The sequence below is a fragment of the Plectropomus leopardus genome, chromosome 10 (genome assembly GCF_008729295.1).
Source record: "Plectropomus leopardus isolate mb chromosome 10, YSFRI_Pleo_2.0, whole genome shotgun sequence".
Taxonomy (NCBI): domain Eukaryota; kingdom Metazoa; phylum Chordata; class Actinopteri; order Perciformes; family Serranidae; genus Plectropomus; species Plectropomus leopardus.
Window position 1 is genome coordinate 8,974,066 of NC_056472.1, and position 21,032 is coordinate 8,995,097.

Sequence of the window (21,032 nt, forward strand, 5' to 3'; positions counted from 1 at the left end):
AACAGTTATAATTGGAGGGCTCTAGCTCATGGTTATTTCCAGTGTTAATTGTTGATTTTTTTTTTTTTTTTATTGTATGATTTTATGAATCATTTAGTGAAAGATGTTAGAAAAACAACAGCAAATACTCTCCTGCAGCATTGGTAAAAAAGAAGGAAGTAAAAATGATTGAAAGATTGCACTGAAGACGTTTGTCCAGTTGTTGCTCAGCAGAAGATTTCTGTTAATAAGGAGAATCACATGGGTAGTTTCTTTGACCCCCCCCCAAAAAAAATCTGGCCTCATATGGACCTGGATTCTGTTTAAGCCTGATCAAAGCCTGAGCCATTGCAGTGATTATTAAGCCAAAACATTTTGATTTTGTGTCAGCTGTGTAAATACAAAGCAGACTAACAAGCTCCTAGAATGTCACTGAATGTGCTGGCAGGATCTGGAGGGTCACATTCACACTGTTAACAAAAAGAGAGGGAACAACTGCAGAATAAAATAAAATCTGACCAGATCAAGCCCAAAGCAATTAAGAGAAATCAGGCCGAGCAAACCTGGACCAAACCTCTCTGGCCCAATCACATTTGGGCTGAGAATCAAAGCATGCAAAGAAGCACAGAAATAGACAACTCCCCCCCAAAATGCAGCTGCAGCCAATTTTCCAAAAAGAGTTGTGGCAAAAATGTTTGTTGACCATCCTGGTAACTCAGCTTTGTGAGAAGTTAAGAACATTGGGTGACTTGTTGGTTGTGATGCTTGCATTGTTAAGCCATTGAAGTCTTTAACCATTTCATTTTGACATTTTTAGCTACCAGAAACAATTGTTGAGAAGTCCTGAGTTTGTGTTCTTTCTGTTTAAGTCAGTGGTTTAACAACACGAGTGTAGATGTGTAGAAGGTAGAAGACAATAGATTTATTAGTCATTTTTTTTAACAAACTCTATTGTTATAGATTGTTATAATATTTCTGACTGTTACTAGCTTGATTGGAAATGGGGGGGGGGGGGTGCACTTTCAGGGTCTGTAGGAGATTGGCTGGTAGACTTTTTTCAGCAGCAGCAACAAGCATATTTTTTACCAGCCAAATAAATCAATAATAAATCACTTTATTTTCTCTCATATAAAATCTAAAGTAAAAGTATTACATTTATTAAACAGCTCATCACCACAACAACTGTGTATAAATGAGTTCCCTCTGGCAAGCTGTGATGCAGTGTATTCGTCTAGGGCTTTTATTGTGAAAGGTAAGAGCAGAAGAAGTGCAGCTACTGCACTGACGCTGTCACTGTAAGAGCCAGAAAGAGTTTGCTGTGTTGGTTCAAACTGCAGGGCCTCCGTCTTAACATGTCATAACCTTCATCAGTATAGTTAGTTTAGTGATCAGCTGATGTCTCGCTTTGTAAACAGAGCTGCAGAACGAGTAGCGCTCAAGACGGCTTCGCCTCACCGTGTAGATGTGTGTGAGTGACACAGAGAAAGCACAGGAGCCGCTGCACAGGAGCGGCTGCACAGAGTGGCAGAGCCGTGCACCCATAAAAACCCACCAGAGAATCTCAGCAGAGTTTAATACATGATTATTTTGGAACAAATATTTACCCACCAGTGTGATGAATAACCTCCAGAGATTTTACTGCATTTGGTGCTTGGCGGGTTTTAATTTGGAACACCACCGACAGTTTTTACCGTGATTTCAAAGCATGGTGATCACGCACGGTTATCATGGTAGTTGAAGTTTGAATAATATTACTAACTGTCGGGTCACCGTGGTTATCATGATAACAGGTAGCTGTTACATCCCTAGTGCACTGGAACCCCCCTTGGTCTGGAAGGAGCTAGTGGCGTGGCCCTTTTAGCATTTTCCATTAATAACATCTGCTGCATTCAAATGGAACTTGTGAGCTTGTGGTTAAGACATGGGAAGCTATGCACACGACATGCTTGGCGTTCATGTGGTTAAGTTGTGAGAGCACTGCTGCTAGGCAACGTCAACATGGACACTACTGTCAGCATCCAGAGGTCACTGGGGTTAACAATATAAGAAGCGAGCGAGATAGTTATGTAATGCAGATAATTCAAAGGCATAGTGTCTGAGGAAAAAGATGATGTTGTTGGGAATATCAACATTTTTGTCATACATGCTATAAAATTATGAAGAACAAGTCTATACAACTAAAATTACAGTATATTAATGTACCATTTGCTAATGCTTAAAGTCTGTGGCCTACGCCATTTCTGAAAATGTCAGCAAACTAAGTCATTTATTAAAAATGCTATTAGACTTCTATTTAGCCACATTTATGCCTACTGAGAGAGAGAGGCATAGTTTAGAGCAGTTTACTTTTATACATTTCAGCTAAACTTCCCAAAAGAATTAAAATAACACCCAATTTCAAAATCATGCTTGGAAATGATACAATTCATAATATTTTCCCTTATTTAAGCCTGTCTTTAATCAAGTGGAATAATAATGCAGATTGGAATATTCATACCAGTTTATTGGCATTTAGTAATCCCTTTTTATTTTATGAATGTGCTCATCCGCTGTGTCCATTGTGACGACTTTGTATTATGTTCTTATTCTTTGTATTGTTCAGCCATCTATTTGCCTGCCGCTTCATCCAAATCCATGTGTGTCCCTTGTGGTTAGCCGCATTCTGATTTGCCACAAACGCATCTGTCACACCAAACATCGTTTCCATACCAACCATTATTGAGACAGGCAACTGCAGTCTGCACAGAGTGTCAATTAACTCAAAAGGGAGAGATGCACAAGCCTATGGACACACATACTGTCCATGCAAATGTCACACACACACACACACACTAAATATCTCAATGACAGAATGGGTCACATTTGCTTAACTGAAGATGTTATTATTCTACCGATTCATACTGAAAGTAATGATTAGTTACTCATTACCATGTCGTTTCATCTCTCCATCCCACACACGCACGCACACACACACACACACACACACACACACCACACACCACACACACACACACACATTGATAGCAGTGCATCGCTTTCTGGATAGAGTGTCAAGCTGCCTTATTCAAGTTAATTAGCGACGTGTAATTCTGTCAGTCTGCAAGCCTAAATGCAGAAGGGTCTCTCTCTGTAAATGTGCCATAGAGACACCATCTGCCGAGACAACAGCAAATTATATTTATATTTTTTGACTTGGTTTTATCTTTCAAAATAACAATGATACGGAAACAGGGCTTAAGGGTTTATCATGCAGCAACAGCTCATTAAGACAGTCAAGCGTTTGTTCACAGAGCAGTGGTTCAGATGAAAGTGTAATTATAAAGTGTGAAAATGAATGTGAATGACCATGAGAAAAAACTGGTTGTGATTCTTGCAGGTGTGCAAGCTTCCTAAGAAGTTTATAGCTCTGTGCAAGTTCTGCTATGTTTTCACAGAGGCATTTTGGAAACCTGCTAATGAAAAAAAATCTGTAATATTATTACACATAACATTTGGGTATTTTTCTATTTTATATGGCTTAGTGTTATAATTGAATTAGGTGCAGAAAGTCATGTTCCCACACAAGATGAGTTGTAGTAACCGTGGTGATGACTTTTCATCTATCACCATCAAAGGCCTAAATCTCAGTTTGCTGATGCCCAATACACAGTTACAGTCTGCCTTAGCTTAAGTTTGTTTTTAGCACTAATCAGTAATGTTAAACGTCCACGCACTCGCGAGCAGGGACTTGAAAAATTAGAAAACTGAATTGAATGACAAATTGCTTTCATTCTAAATAATGAAATTTTCTGTATATAAGCTATTATGACATTGTGGCTGGGAGTTTTTCACCCACCTGTGGTAGCATAATCGCAGCTGTTGAATAATTTCAGTTTTAACCGTCAACACTTTAACCGCTTATTATGGCAATGAAGAAGAAATTTTTAGAGGATATTAATTATGGGATCTCTAAAAAGAAATACCGTCTGATGGGGGATGACTCAGTCTGAACTCTGATTTATAGTGATTCCAGTGTGTGTCAGTCTGTACTCAGGAAACAAGTATTGTGCTTTGATGGATCAGCACAAAGAGGAAGAAGATGTTTAAAGTTTGCCTGTTTTTTTAATGACAGTGTTGTTGTCCTTGTGTTTGCTTTTGCCTTTCTATGCCCCAGTTATAACTCAGCACTTTGTTCTTCAAACTCATATGAGCTCCCACAAGTCTCAGAACAACACTCATACACAAAGATTTTACATATGCAAATGCAGTTGCATACACATCAGTCAGGGAGGGTTAGTCAGGGATTTCAGAGTTAGTTTAAATCACCAAGGGTAATACATGTAGAGGGGTTTGGAAAGATGGTGGTGGAATTTACAGTTGACAGTGACTGTTGCATTACTTTCTACCATTGACTGAGCTGTGAGTCTTTTGTAGACATAAATAGCATTTTTTCCACAGTTCAACCTGACCTGTCTTCATTTCTCACTGTGTACTTGCTGCACAATGCTGGTTGATAAAGTGTCTGTGCTCTTTAGTAGTGTTTTTGGCATTTTAAATGTATGTTTGCTGTCCAGGGGCTTTGATTGATTGTTTGTGAATATTGCTGCCAATCAGATGACTGTCCTGGAAACAACTTACACTTAGTATTTCTTAAGCCTCCGATTCAGCGACAGCCATGACCAAAGGCATTATGTTTTGGGTTGTCCGTCCATCTGTCCCATTCTTGTTAATGCCAAATCGAAAGAATGCCTTGAGGGAATTCCTTAAAACTTGGCACAAACTTTGATTTGGTATTCACAATGAACTGATTAGATTTTAGTGTTTGTGGCTCAAGTTTAAGGTCACTGTGACCATTTCTGTCTTATTTTTGAGAATGCGATATCTCAAGAATGCCTTGAGGGACACAGACATCCTCTTAGACTAAAGAATGAACTGATTGATATTTGGTGGTTGAAGGTCATTGTGACTTCAAAAACATGTTTTGGCCTTAACTGGCCATAACTAATGCACTAATTATGACAGTATTTCGCAGAAATGTTTCAATGGATAAAATGATGAAGTGTTAACATTATTTATCCAAAAATCTGCATGACATTAATTCATAATATCGTCACTATTGAGTTTTTATTGATTGCAGTGCCCTGGTAAAATGCTAAATGTGAATTCCAACATTCCCAGTTTGATAATGTGTTACAGGGTGCCATCACCAGACTTTGCTGTAGAGTGCGTGCTCTTTACTGTCATGCTACTCTTTGGTAGAGGCTGGGGACACAGAGAGGGAGACCTCTGCACTGTAAGGCTCTGAGACAACACCATCTTCTGTCCTCTGCTTAGGAGTGGTGAATTTACAGCTTACGGCAACTTAATACGACACAGTGTCTCTGGCTTTTGTTTGATATCTAGTGTTGACAAAAAATATTGTTGCACATTTGCAACCTGTCATATCTTGTTTACTGTATCACATAAATGCCACTGTCACACTGAACCATAATGAATGTCCCGCCGATCCCTGTTCAAACTGAAAAACTTTGTATGGAAAAACCCAGAAAAGTCAAATAATCGTATTGAATGGCCGAATCTGATTCAACTTACATATGAGTTGAGTGCAGCCCGAGTTTATTTGCTTTGAAAGTGCACAATGTAATGTAGGCCATATTGCAAAGAGTATGACTGTTTTAAGAACAGTTGACTCTTCACCACAGCACTGATTTATTTTTCATGCATAATGAAGGGGATTTAGCCAACTGTCAATAAAAAAATAAAGATAAACAAATAATTGACAAACACACCAAGATAAACAACCTTTCTGTCGATGCAGACGCTATCTTTTTACATGAACTCTGACTGTGACAGGCCAGCTGTACAAAGGAGCACTGAAACTGTCAAAGTGAATAATCTTCTTAATTTAATCAGTGTATGCGTAATGATGAGGAACACACTGAATAGGGTAGAATTGGTGGCATGAATAAAAATGATTGAGTTATTATTAAAAAAAAAAGCCAATCTGAGGGCAATCACTGCATTTCCACTACCGCCATCCTGCGACACAATGCATCATTTTTCGTTGACATTCAAAAGTATTACTTTTGCATACAAGTACATTTTGCATGCACATTTATATAGCAGCATTTCTCTCTATGACCATAAATGCCAACTTTGTCTAGGTTTCTTATCAAACAGCATGATCCACTAACATTACGTAAATGTAAAACAGCAAGTTAGAGCAAAGAACCTGTTTTACAATTCGCAGTAAAAAATATTAAACGTAGGTGACATCAGAGAATGCCAAAGCTGACAGTTTGACTTGACCCAAAAAAAAATTGCTGTCACTTTTGACGGTGGCTTCGCTATATAAAAATGGTTGGTTTGTAGAGCAGAAGTGACGGTTTTCTCTGACCAATCAGTGTACCATCCTCATCTTTTGGTAATAGAAAACCAAAAAGAAAGTTTCAAAGCCAGTTGAATTGAGACATGCCATCATGCAGTTGAATGCAGCATAAATATACTGTCTCGAAGTCAATCAGAATATTGTTTTTACAATTTAGATTGAGGTCAAGAATAGGGATTTTGTTTTTTCTCCCTGCAAGACATATTGATTATTTTTAACCATGTTGTTGGCATGGCTGCATGGATAGGAATGTCATTCTGACAGCTGAACGAGGTCAAGAACTATGGGATGGACATTTTGTACAGACATTCATGGTCCCCCGTGGATGAATCCTAATTACTTTTTTGTACACCAGATTTATGATCAAATACCAGTAAAACTGATGGCATCCCCCTGTTTATTAGCAGTGTAGTTATAGGTTAGCATGCTAACACACTAAATTAAGATGATGATCATGGCAAATATTATACCTGCTAAACATCAGCATAATATTATTATCATTACTTGGCTGTAAGCATGTTTATTTCTGCTCTAAAGTTGCGCATTTTAACATGGGGATCTATGGGGATTGGAGCCAGCCTCAAGTGGCTGCCATTTTGACACATCCGTGTCGGCTTCATTTTACAGCTTCAGAGGTTGCCACTTGCTGTAGACCAGAGATATTCAACTTGCTTTGCCTGGGGGACCATGTTGCAAAGTAACAGGAGGCTTGGGGGCCAGATGCAGCATCCCCTCACAGGCCAGGTGTACGTAGGTGTGTTTGTAGGAACTGAGGATATACAGGGCTTAGAATGGACCTCTGACAGAGGGTCAAGGGGATCCTCTCCTGGCCCTTTCTTTGATAAACAAGCTCTATGTTGATGCTTTTTATGCAATCTACCACCAAATTCATGTTAGAAGTACAAAAAAATTAAACAAAATAAAACCATAAAATCCCACTGTGTGAAAATGGTTGGTGGGCCACCCAGCACTCTATCAAGGGCCAGATTTGGCCTGCGGGCCACAAATTGAGTATCATTGCTGTAGACTCTTATTCTTGTTTCATTTTGTGCTTTTAAAATGTTTCACAATTGTACAAAATAACTCTATTTCTAGCTTTCTTTAGTTAAATCTGCTTTATTCAAGGTGTAATAGTGCAATGTCTGGGTGTTTACAAATGTGTTTTTAAGAGACTGACATTGAATTTTCAATTGTTCACTAAATCCCCTTCTTAACTCTTCTTAACTTGTCCCATACCACACGCAAGCCATCCACCTATTCATGCAGTCAGTGTTGTGATCCGAGGCGAGCCAAGCAGCTCTGTGAATAATATCAATTCTCCATGGGAAACTAATGAGTGGTGGACATGCCCACCGGCCACAGGGGACACAATCCATTCCCTCACACAGGGTGTCTGTCGGAGACCATGTTGTGTCTCCCTGTCTGAGTGTGTGGAGCCATTCTCTCAATGCTCTGCCATATGGCCACTGTGTCAGACCCCTCTAGGGTTTTTTGGAGAGTTACCCTGTGGTCCTCACTCTCTGTGCCCAGACGTGGCCCACTAATGCTGGGCCAAGACGGAAAGACAGTGAGGCCCCCGGATGGGAGAGAAAGAGGGGGAGATACAGAAGTGTGGTGTATAAAGGAAAGAAAGAAATTTAAACATTTGGAGGAACAGGAAATGAAGAATATGGGTTGAAGACGAAAGATTTAGAGATTACCTTTGATGGCGTAAATGGAAAAGTCAGATGGAAAAGAGGGAGGAGACGGGGATGTCAAAAGCGCAAATGGTAGAGATGGAGATGCTGTCAGAGGGAGAGAAGAGACAGATTGGGGAAAGAAGAAGAGAAAGAACTATTCAGTTGCAAAAAAGGCAGAGAGGAAGAGGAGGAGGGAAGGATGACGCGAACAGAGAAGAAAGAGAAATGATGAGAGAAGAGGAAAAAAGGAGCAAAAAAGAGGAAATGGAGTGAGGGAAAGTGAAGAGGCCAGGTGCAGTGGCAGAGCAGATGGAGGGAAGGAAAGAGGGAGGGAGAGAAAGAGTGATGGCAGGGGGGGAAACAGAGAGAGTCGAGAAGTTAATGTCTCGACTGTTGTGTGATGGGGCGTGTCTGCTCCAATGCCAGGCCGCTTTTCTACACACTCATTTAAAAACCTTGTTTTTTTCCCCCTAGTCTTCTCCTCTTTATAAGCGCCCTCTTTCTTCGTTTTTTGTCTCAATATCTTGCTCTTTCTCTTGCAGATTCAATTCAGCACACTGGAATGACTGTATATCACAAAAAGCACTCTAAACTGTTTACCAAATTTTAACTTTTAAACAATTGAACCACTTCAACACAGCAAATAACTTGTTTGGAAAGCAAAGAAAAGAACACAGTCACCAATATCTGTATTAGCCATTTACAGCTATAACAAGTTACTAGGTTTAAAAGCACAGTTATGTGTTCACAACTCACATAAAACAAGCTACTTAAAAGCCAAAGAACATATACTACAATAGTTTGAAATTTTGGGAAATAATGTTATTGCCTTTTTTTGCAGAGAGTTAGAAGAGAAGATTCACCTTCTTGTTATCTGAAAAAAATGGGCGGTAACAGTTAGTCTGGCTTTGTTTAAAGGTAACAAGCAGAGCAGCACCTCTAAAGCTTGCTAATACATGCTTTATATATGTTTGTTAGACTCTTAAACCCCCCAGAGATATTGGCTTTTTTACAGAGGTTTATGTGTCTGACTTGCTGTAGATCTGGTGGTAATCACATTATTGGAGGATTGGTGGTTTGATTCACGGCTCATCCACTCTGCATATTGAAGTATCCTTCAGCAAGACGTTGAGCCCCAAATAGCTCCCGATGGCTGTAAAATCGGTGTGTGAGTGCATGTGAATGTTTAGCAGGTGGCACCTTGTTATGGTAGCCTCGGCCACCAGCACTTTGGGTTGTCTGAAGACTAGAAAGATGAGATTGAAGTGAAAGTCCTGGATGTATTAAGAGACCTTGATAAAGTGTTGGAGGCGGGACTTCGTTTATTCCTGTGAGAGTTGCTCAGTGGCATATCAGGCCAAAAAAGCTCTATTTCCGCAGTATGAAATTACCCAGAAGATCAGTGGTGCTTCCACATCATTGGGTGCATTGAATGAGCCCACTAAAGCCTTCACTTTACAAGCCGGCTCCTTCTGGTTTAGCTCTAACTTTAGTGCTAACTTGACTGTAATAGTGCGGCTCATCTAGACTTTTCAAATGTTATTGAACGGAATGGATCAAATCCCGACAGAAAAACAAGTCACTTTGCAGGGGTTGTGATGCTTAAAAACAAATGGGTCCACTGATTAACACATGTCTCTTTTGCAATATAAGTTTATGGGGAAAAACATTTTTTTGGGCCCAGTGGCATCATGTGACGGACTCAGCAGTTGTAACTTCAGTGTTTGGCCACTATGAAAATTGGCCCCAAAACCTGGTGCACTTCCTGAGTGATGGTGCAAGTCCATTATTTCCCCAGTGAGAGCGGTAACTTCCTGAGTTATCTAACCCTCAGCAAAAAAAAGCAAATAAACTTAAATGTAAAATGATTGCAGCGATGGATGAAGTATTTGGATCTTTTACTTAAGTAAAAGTAGCAATACCACAATGTAAAAATACTGTAAAAGTCCTGCATTTAAAATTTTACTCAAGTAACAGTACAAAGGTATTAGCATTAATATATGCTTATGTACCAAAAGGTTAAGTAAATGATGCAATATGGCCCTTTACAGAATAATCCACATAATATTATTTGATTATTGATGCATTTATGCGTACATTACATTAATGTTGTAAGTTGGAGCTTACTTTGATTATTTTGTATAATTAATGAAAATGTCTGAGGCAACTACTTGCTGAAACTGTTATATAATGGACAAAAATTGTATTTAAGTATAGTACATTCCGCTGCTTTACCATTGTCTTAAGTATCTGTGCTTTTGTGTATTTGATGTTTTAATTTTTCTATTATTTCTATGTTCACACACACACACACACACACACACACACACACACACACACATCTGTCCAACACTGAAGTCCTGGAGACGGTTTGCCATCACAGAAAGCAGAGTAGAAATAGCATGAACAATCTCTCCTCTTTTCTGTCACAGGGTCACTGGAGCAGCGCGGACATAAACATAATAATCCCTTTGAGCACTGCGGGGGGACAGGACACCCATATATGGAAGCGAGGAGAAAGGGAGGCGTGGCGGGCCCTACAGGGCCGTGTTGGGGAACTTGACATGGCGGAACGGCTGAATTATATTGGAAAGCCTGAGAACATTCAAGCATCCAGACTGTTGGAGTGGAGTGACTGTCTGAGGCTGGTACGCACACACACACACACACACACACACACACACACACACACACACAGACACACAATCAGCTTGTCTGTCTCCTTTCCTCTTTCCATTTCCCCCTCTCCACGCCTCTGTCCTTCATGCCTTTTCTTTATAAAATACTTATTTTTTTTCAAACCCATCTGTCATCCACGGCAACTTTTACTTCCTTTATTCATTCTTTATTTGTGACTTCTCTTCTTTCTCTCCAATCCTCCCACTGCTTCCACCTCCGTGTCCCACACCTGTTAGCTTTCTGTGTAATGTCCAACATCTTACACCAGCATCGGCTACACACTGTATGATCTCATTTCTCCTGCCAAAACAGTTTCACCTCCCTCGCAGTGCCTAAAAACAGTTTCTAGAGTCTTGTGCCAGCCAAGCAACCCAAAGCTCCACTATTTAAAATAAATGATGTCTACTGTTACAAATATCATACAGGGCTGCCAGCAGTTTGTTTTTCAGTGCAGTTCACCCCATTCATAACAGAACAATATATATTTTCCTTCTTACCCTCTACCAAACAAGTAGTCCCAATAAAACTGGAGAAAGTGGAGTCTTTTGGTTATCCCGAGTAACTGGGATGTTCTGGAAAATTCATCTCCCTCCATTGTATTGTTTTGGAGGCAACAGTCTCAAAAGCAAAGATCTCAGTCCCTTGACAAAAGAAACCAAACAGGCGAATTGACTCTTTAACCTTTAAACTTTGACCTTTAAGAGCTAATTTATCTGCGAAACCTTTCAGTGATGTGTCTAGATTTTTTTTTACTGGGGTGGCCCAAGTGGAGCACTGACTTATGCAGGGGTAGCATGAAGTACAAGCGCTGCTGCAGGCATAAACATCAGCATAGCTTTAATTTACTGTTTTTGTGTCCACTCCCCATACATACTTTGATTTCTAACATTTCAGTGTCTTACATTCCTGTTTATAATTTGGTTGAAACGATAAACCTACCTACCAATCACAACACAACAGAGTGACACCGCACAAATGTAAAATGAAGCCTCTGTACTTAATTCAGTTGTTCCCCCAAATGTAAATAGTAGCGAATATCAAGTACCAACAAAATTAATGTGCCAAAAATGAAAACAAATTTTAAAGAATTTTATACTTTTATCAATTTATATGTAAAAATAGTCAGGCTAGACATTAACTCTAGCACATTACTGCCTCTCAGGTTTGAGACTGAATTGCATTGAACAAAATTTCAGTCATCATAGTCAGTCATAATGGGGTGGCCAACCAGATTTCAGTGGTGGCCCTTTCACCCCAGGCCACTCCCTGGACATGCCCCTAATAACTTTGTCACATAGCCTTTTGTGTGTATTCATAGTTTGTCCTTTGTCCAGGTCTTAAAGATTCTGTATACAACATTAAGAACAATAATAAAGAAGTAAACCATCATTTTCTATGTAAAGATAAAGTGGAGTAATGGCATCCTGAGCAGAGAACGAAGTCATGCTATCTGTAATCAGAACTTCTCTGTGGTTTGTTGTAGTAAGTTGGTCCGACTGAGTGTGCATGTTAGTATATTTGTGAGTCTCACCAGCTCGCACAGTGCTGTCACTTTACACGGCGCTTATACGGCGGTTGTCACTGATATTGGGACAGCCGTGGTGCAGAGGTGTAGCACCCACCCTCCAGTTGCCTTCTGGCCACTGTTGCTCTTGTTTAGCACTGTTGGAGTTAGCACCGTTAGCTGCAAGCCATTTGCTCAGCCATCTCCACGTTGTGTGCAGGCAGCTCATTCACTCTGAATTTCACATGAACCGGAAGCTTCTGGTCAACATTTGGATTTTAGCAGTAAGCAGAGAGTTATACCGTTACCGCAGCGCCATTTAAACGTGAGAATGTTTTCACTGTGAGCAGCGAACAAACTAACTGCTCTTCAATTCATATATTACAAAGATTTGCAAGTCACACTGGTGCGTCATGGTTGCAAAAAGTAAACAAATAATCACAATTGGAGCTAAACATATGTGGTCAAAGCATCCCAGAGCACCTCAGAAAGTGGTCTGAGCAATTAGATTGATTGGTGGCTGTTTAAATATCTGTATTCAGCACTATCCAGTTGTGATCAGATCACCCAAGATGCATGTTGATGCCAGGTCTAAACAGGGTGATGGTAGTTTAAAAAACGTGACAATTTATACTAATGTTTGCAATATGGTCATTTTCCATATTTCATGTGGAACAACCCGCAACACATCGGGTATGTTCAAAATATTGCCCACCCCCAGTGTATGGCAATAACCAGTGCAAGTTTCCATGCAAACTTAATCAAATGGACCATTCAATGAGTTTTCTTCTGTAGAACAGGACTGAAATCGTGAAAGTTTTTTAAAGAACAATCTTGTAATTCTCTTTAAGTTACTCCTTAAACAGGATGGCTCATAAATCTGTGGCAGCAGGAGCTAGTTTAATTTCCTCACACTCTAAATTGTTTAAATAGGCTTTGATCAGAGACTTTCCTACTTTGTAATTAGCAAAAAAAAAAAAAAAAACACTTTAAAAGCAGAGTCATGATGTACTGTTACATGTGGGACCTACTGGTGTGGAGGGTAAACAGAGGTTACAAAGAGAGGTTTGACAGCGATGGTGTTGATGTGGATTTCTGCTTATGTAGGTGTAAATTTGATCATTAAGACTTTCTGCTCTCTCCATCTTTCCTTTTACTTCTTCTCACCATCACTCTCCTCCTCTCCTCCCTGCTCCTCTGTCTTGAAAGATTTTAAATGTTTAAACAGCGACTGTGGTCGGTCATCAATCACACTGACACAGATGATTACTGAAGGCACACACGCACACACACACACACACATAACCTGTCATTACTAAACACCTAATGGACATGAAGCCAGGCATTGGCCTTTAAGCACTACGTCTATCATGTACACACACACACACACACACACACACACTCAATCACTCAAGCTCATTAGCCTTCGCTGTCGCTTCATCTATCTTTCTCTGTGCGTATTTCTCTTCCTCTTACAGTCATTTCTCTGCTTCCATCTCTTCCTCCAAAAAACTCCTTTTCTACCTCTTTCAGTCTTTCTTCTGCCCGTCTCCATCTTTGCTCCCTGTCTGTCTGTCTGTCTGTCTGTCTCTCTCTGACACATTTCAGTCTTCATTTCTTCCCAACAGCATCTTCATCTCCCTCTGTCTCTCCTCCCACCACACATGCAGGGCGTCGTCCCCTGTAATAAATCTTGTTTCCTGTCCGTGGAGGCTGATGCGGCCCGCAGCTCTATGCAGAGTGATAGATGATACAATATTGAGCCATTGTAAAGCTGCGACTGAGATCTAGGGTTCTCATAAGAGAAGGGTCTCCGTAGCCTGTAGGGAGAGAAAGACGGAGAGGAGAGAGAGGACTGAAGTGTGTGAGCGGGAGAAAAAGACATAAAGAAATGGAGAATTTATACAGAGCTAGAGAGAGGGGTAAAGTCAGGGTGACTGGAAAAAATAAGGTCCTTTGGTAAGTTTGCAATCATTAATAATTTAGGTGTCTTGGCAAATGAAAAATGTGTCTGACAATTTGTTTCTACTACAATGTAAAACAAATATTACATACTTTTTTTTTTTACATGTATTACACTGTTTGGAACCAAAAAGGAAAAAACAAACAAACCAAAAAACCCTTTAATTAAACCTTTAATATAGTTTTCAAAATTCGAACATAAAAGCCTTGACACAAAAGTAGGGCCAGGTATAATTTAAGAAAAACTACAATACTAGTACTAATACCAGTACCTCATCCAGTACCCATTATGTGAATGGAGTGGGTTGTAGTTTAGCCATACTTTTGAATGTTTTGGTGGCATCTTGATGCGCTGAATTGCCAACTCCATATGTTACGCCACGATCAACTTCACTGCAGACTGTATGTGTTGTGTTGCTGAGGGAGTGTGAGCTCCCAACATGATCTCATCCTGAGTTGTCACATATTGCTGCTTTGCAATGGACTCTGTATCTACACGTTACTCTCTAGGTATCCTTCTGCATCTGCTATTGATGTAGCATCCACATCCAACACACACCGGTGGCGTCACTTGAGAACGCAGCCGGTCGTACCCGGTCGTGTGTGCATGTAACACTGTAGGACAGCATCAGGTAATAACGCTGCTGGTAACTATGTTATATGAGGAGTGTATAGGCTGTTGTAGGACAGATGGGAGGGTGGATGGGTCCCAAAAACAACTGACCTGCCCTGCAAGAGTCCAGAGGTCACTTCCTGCGTTTGCCTAAACCTGACCATCCATGACTTTGTTGCAAAATTCTAACCGTCATCACAGTCCATATTAGTTGCCATATGCTGTTGTGTAAACATAGGGACTATGCTGTGCCATCCTACCATGTGCATTTGTCGACATCACAGTAATGGCATCCCGGAGCATAAACAGCTGATACAGAAAGAAACCTAAAATGTCATAAGTAGATGCAGAAGGTCACTGACAGAGCTGCACCATAATATGAGTTGCGATGAGAATGTGTTGTTCGTTCAGCGAAAAACTGAATTCCCGCAGTCTGAGGTTTGTTCAATACATCCCCCCTGCCCACTCTATAGGCATGTTTGCACTCCTTACATCACATTGTTATCGGCAGGGTTTTAACCTGTTTTAACAGCTGCTTCTAGATCAGTAAAACACAATCATTTTTATTTTCAGGTGATGATAAACTAATTAAAACATAGTTGAGAATATATGTACACCATTTCTTCTTATAAAAATCGAAAACCTACACATTGGACCTTTAACTGTTGGATTAAGAGAACACGGCAAACCAGTGAAAGAAAAAATTTCAAAATTGTTTTGTGGATACCCTGCGCTGCCATATAAGCTGGTCAGCAAAATATTATGGTATTTCCTTTCAGACAGCATTCTGTTAAGACCTGGAGAGTCTTACTCCTCTGGTGAGTAAAAGAGAGAAAGAGGCAAACTAAAAAGAGTTAAAGCCTGTAAAGTACAACAACAAAAGTCTGACCAGAGTCAGAATTCATCACTTAACTGGAATTAGACAGAACAGTATCCTCTGTTTAATAATTGAGGACAAGAAAAGATGTTTAGAGGAGGATATACTGTACTGTAGACAAGAGAGGCTGCCAGTTTGTCAGACTGTTTGCTGCACTGTTTAGACTGATTAATAAAGCCACCTGTGGTTCTCTATTAGGGATATTAATGCAGGCGTCACACTTATCTGAAACCATTTGGACAAGGAGGACACACACACACACACACACACGCCCGCACACACACACACACACACACACACACACACACACACACAAATGTCTAAGCACAACAGACTGTCCTCACAGTAAAAACCACAGCAATGTTCAAATATTTAACGTGACTCGTGACAGAGAAGTGAACTCTTGTGGTCGAGTGGTTGTTTTTGTGCTTTAAAAGCTCTCAGGGAGGAGGTCATGGTAGATGTTTGGGTGTGCGAATATGTCCAACTGTGACTATGGACATGCAGCCTCTTTTCCCAATGAATCCTCATACAGCTATTGATTTGATTTCTTAAAAAATGCACGGACAACGGTTTGTATGATATCTAGCAAAATAACGCCATTTAGATATCATTACTCACTTACCATAAAGTTACATCGGTTTGGTAAAGGAAAAGAAACAGGGTGAAGACATAGCTTTAAAAAAACAACCTAAATTCTCTTTCTTTCACTTGGTTAAAAACAGCTGGGGGAACCATCCTACCATGACTTCTCACACAGACTTTTGGTTTTTGTACTACTTCCTTAATCTGGTCAGCACATTGGTCATGTGATTGCAGCCTTCCCAGTTATGTAGGCTATACACAAATGATTATGTGGGTTATATACAAATTGTGGTGTGTTGCTGTTTGTTGGTGTAAGAACAGTGCATAAGAACAGCTTGCCTCTTCACCCAGCACTCAACATTGTTTCCTTAAGTGGGAAATCATGTACTCAGTCTTTTCCCCAACCTTGTCCATAGAAGTTTAGTTGCATGACGTTAACTATGAAGGTAACAGAAAGAGAAAATGCTCATATAATTATTTTTGTGGCAGTCATTTTGATTATTTTTGAACAAACACCCTTTTCTGCTATTAAGATTGGGTAGTCTTGTTGACAAAAACCTATCCTGTACATGAACATGCATGCACGCACGTACGCACGCATGCACGCACGCACACACGCACACACACTTTTGATCTGACCTGATGTGGACATTTTTTTTTTTATATCAAACACAGTAAGCAGAAGTTTGCTTGCCTTGGTGAAAATCAAAGCCTTCCTGTGGTTTGTCAGTGGAAAGCTTTTAATGTGAAGCAGGAGCAGTAAGAACTGTGCAGTTTGCATTTACTGCTGAATGCAGAAATTACAGCTTTGACAACAAAGTAGAGAAAGCAGGTAGTCATCTGTTATGGCTAATTTACGCTCGATGTTTAATGGGCAAGGATTCTGTCTGTGCATTTATTTTGTGTATATGTTTGCAAGTTTTCTGAAAGCTTACAGTTATGGAAAAATGGAGTAAATACACTGGCGATCGGGGGGCAGTGTAAGATAGCTTAAGTGAGAAATGACCATCGGAGACGACAGACATTTTAAAAACGGCAGACCATAATGAACTGGTTATAAAGTGAAAAGAATTCTCCGTCCACATGTCACAATGTATTTAATAGCCTCAGAGGCTACTCCTGTCTCCAACACTGCCTCCTGTAAAAGGTACATTATCAAGACCTCCACTGTCGCCTTGTTTGTTGTTGTGTGAAAAAATTTGACTCTGTCCTCCATCGTAAAGGATGCATGAAATTATGAGGGCAGAGATGTAAACAAGGTTTGAAACGAACACATCTATTTTTGTATGTTAAGTGAGTACAAATGAGCCCTAAGTTGGCTGTAAGAATAAAACTGTTGTAGTGGAGCAAAACCCCAAACTCCGGCAAATGTAGGATGAAATTTCTAAAAGATGTTCTGTTGTCACACTGTAAAATCTGACATGTTGGTCGTATTTAGAATAGTCTTGGAAACTGATTGCCTTGACAAAGAAAAGTAAATATAACTGTAAATCTTGATTTATGTGCTGCTTTGCCGTGCTGTGCATTGCTTCACATTCTTATGTTACATTTACTTGAAATTTAACAGTATTTACTTATTTTTGTGAAGATTTGCAACTTAAAAATGAAAAGTTAAAGTATTGTGTTCTTTCTATGTTTTAGCAACTCAGTAAACCAAGTGAGTGTGCCTTAACTTGATCAAAACAAAGAGGATTTTTCCAATGATGACGGCAGGTCTGCGAGTTCTGCTTTCTGAGCATGTTTAAGAATACACAAATATGACCAATTAATATGTGACCGGCAGAATGCAGCTATTTTGCACAGCATGCTTGGTTTGCTGAAGTTGCAGAAAGATTTATTTGATTAAACTTATCATCTTTAAGTTGCAACAACTTCACAGAATTAAGTGAATATAACTACATTTCAAGTAAACTTAATAATTAGTATAGTAAACAAATGAAGACTTGAAGAAGTTGTTTTCTTCAGTTTTCAGTTTTTCTTCAGTCTCCTAGATTTTTTTTTTTTAAGTAAAATTAACTTTTCAGAATTTATTGTGCAGCCAGCTTTAAAAAGAAAAAAAGAAAAAGAAAAAAAAGATGCACCATTTTAGTCACATGCATGATCACACAGCAATATTACAGCATGGCTTAGGGCAGGCTCAGTCATTATTGCTTCCTGTTGAAGACTGCTACACCAGGACACTGAAAAATTGGCAGAAATGGCTAATCATGTCTTTTAATTCAAGTTCAGCAAAGCCTGCATTCAATAAGATTAGTAACCAAAGTAACAGTTAACATAAATGAAGAGTAATAGTTATATTTACTTTCATTCTTCAAGGCAGCCAGTTTTCTAGTTTTTTTTGTTTTTATTTTTTTTAAGTAAAATTCACTTGTCAAATTTTACATTGCAGGTACACATGTAAGAAAGCATAATGGCATGTGCCACAGAGAAGAGCTAAGGTGGAAGATACTGGCCACTAATTCATACAGAAGTTAAGTAAAGAGTTTCTCTCTCTTGTGCTCTATACTCCAGTATTTGTTCTTTACAGTTTTTCTTCCATTTTATTTTTTAGAGCACAGATTCTGTACTTCTGTTTGCATTTTTTTTTTTACCTGCTGGTGGTTAGGTGTACATGTAGTAATGTGTGTCTCAGCCTCAGGTGGTGTGTCTGTTGGATGTATCCAGTCTAATTGTAGTCAGGTGCAGCATAATGAGCCAGCAACTCTCCAGGAACACTGCTGCAGTTTTGGACTGGCTCTCCTGTTGTAATTATACTTTGTGTATGTGTGTGTTTATAAACTGTCAACACCAGTATCTCTGCAACAAGGTATTACAGAACTCTCTAAAGCTGAATTGATTTACATTAAAGCACACATTGTCACAGTTAACAACTGTTTTTTTTCTTTACAGATCCAGCAGACATGGAGCAACATTAGCATTCATTCGGAGTCGTGTGTTTGTCCAACTGCTAACTGTAAGTCCAATACTCATTCTCTTTTAGCTCAATTTTTGGTCTCCTCCAACACCTGAGGGAAATATCTGGTTCTTTAGCTGCTAAATACTCAGCTATTCACCAGCAAGTCCATATCTCCATCTGCCAGCTGTTTGTTATAGGAGGCAGGACATAAGGTATGGGGGGCCAGACTGGATTGAAAGCCGCTGTTTAAATCAGAATGAGCCTTTATTTACAGCTGCACACTGGGGTTCCTCAGGTCTGAGCAGTTGTTCAAAATCACCAGCTGTCACTCACTACTCCATGCTGAGAGGAGACCAAAGAAGGACACACAAATACACACATACACACATGTGTACCATGCTGTGCGGGAGGTGTTCAGGGTCCAGTAACCTTCACTTAACTCAGCAGGAATCAGATGAACCTGTACTGCTCGCTCTCTGTCTCCATCTCTGTCTCTCTTTCTTCAGTCTGGTGCTGAGAACAAGCTGTATACGTTTCGGTGTTAACAATATGGTAGGAACTTTAAGGATTTAGTCAGATAGGCCCGTGTTGTGTGTAGGGTTGCAGTTTAATTTCTTCAACTTTTTAATTTATGTGATCAGGCATTCTGTAGCTTCTCCTTGTCTCTCTGTTTCTGCATATTTCTTACCACTGGCCACCAAATGCTGAAAAAAACAATAAAGATCTTTTAGTTTACGTTCTAAAATGTATTCAATTACACGTTAATGTTCTGCCTTCAAAACTTTTTTTAGAAGCAAAATGTGCTTAAGTATCAATAAAGTATTCACATCCTGAGGTCTGTGGTTAGGTTTAGGCAACAAAAGTATTTTGGTTAATGTTAGGGAAAGATTGAGGTTTTAGTTTAATGTTAGTATGGGTATTTAACCTAGACAAGTGCCTAAATTTAACCATTTAAATGTCAATTTCAATGCTTTAGTCACTGTGAGTATATATCTAGTGTTTAACTCCAGGGATGAAAAATGGAGCTGAAAGCTACAGTTCCTGTTATGGAACTGCAGAGGCTGGCTCTCAAAGCAAATCCAAATGCCCAATTTTACAGCAGAAATAAACATGTTTTCAGTCTGGAACAAAAAACTGTTTTTGGTCTCTATGGCTAGTTTCCCATTCATGACATCTGTATGGAAATGATTTTTATATAATTTAGATGCTTACATCTTTTTAAGACTTAAAAGTTCTGCAAAATTAAGGGCTGGACCACTTCTCCAAACTCTTTTATGCCCCCTTCATACTTCCATGCGTCCTTAATGATGGTATATGTACAGCCAATAGATGGCACTAGAGGGCACAGTCAAAAAGTCAAAAGTTTCACACCATTTAGGGCAAGGGTGGAGGAAGGTCATAATAATAATCCTTTTAACAGACGCAGCGTCGTAGATGGCGGTGGTCTGTGAGACCGTTAAATTTAATGCAATATGTGGACAGAATTCTTTTAACTATATTAGCGGTTTCTTCTGACATTTTTTAGAATGTCCTCATATGGTAGTATCTTGCATAACCTATGCTACACTGCCTCCATGATTTCAGGTAGTACTGCTCTGTTTCAGTGGATCTGTAAGTTTAGCTGCACTAATACAGAAGAAATGAACATAGAGTAGAGACAGAATGCTCCGTCCGTGTTCATATACATATTGAACGTAGAGCTTTGAAAAGCTCTGAGTCTGCAGAGTAAATATTGGTGTCACATAATGGTGGTGGGGTAAAAGTGTTTGTAATAGTAACAAGCAAATGTTTGTATCTAAAGTACCATAAATTTGTACGCAAGTTCAATATTGAGTGAATGCCTTTGTTTACCACATACACAGAAACACATTGTCCCTGTCTTCCTTTTCTT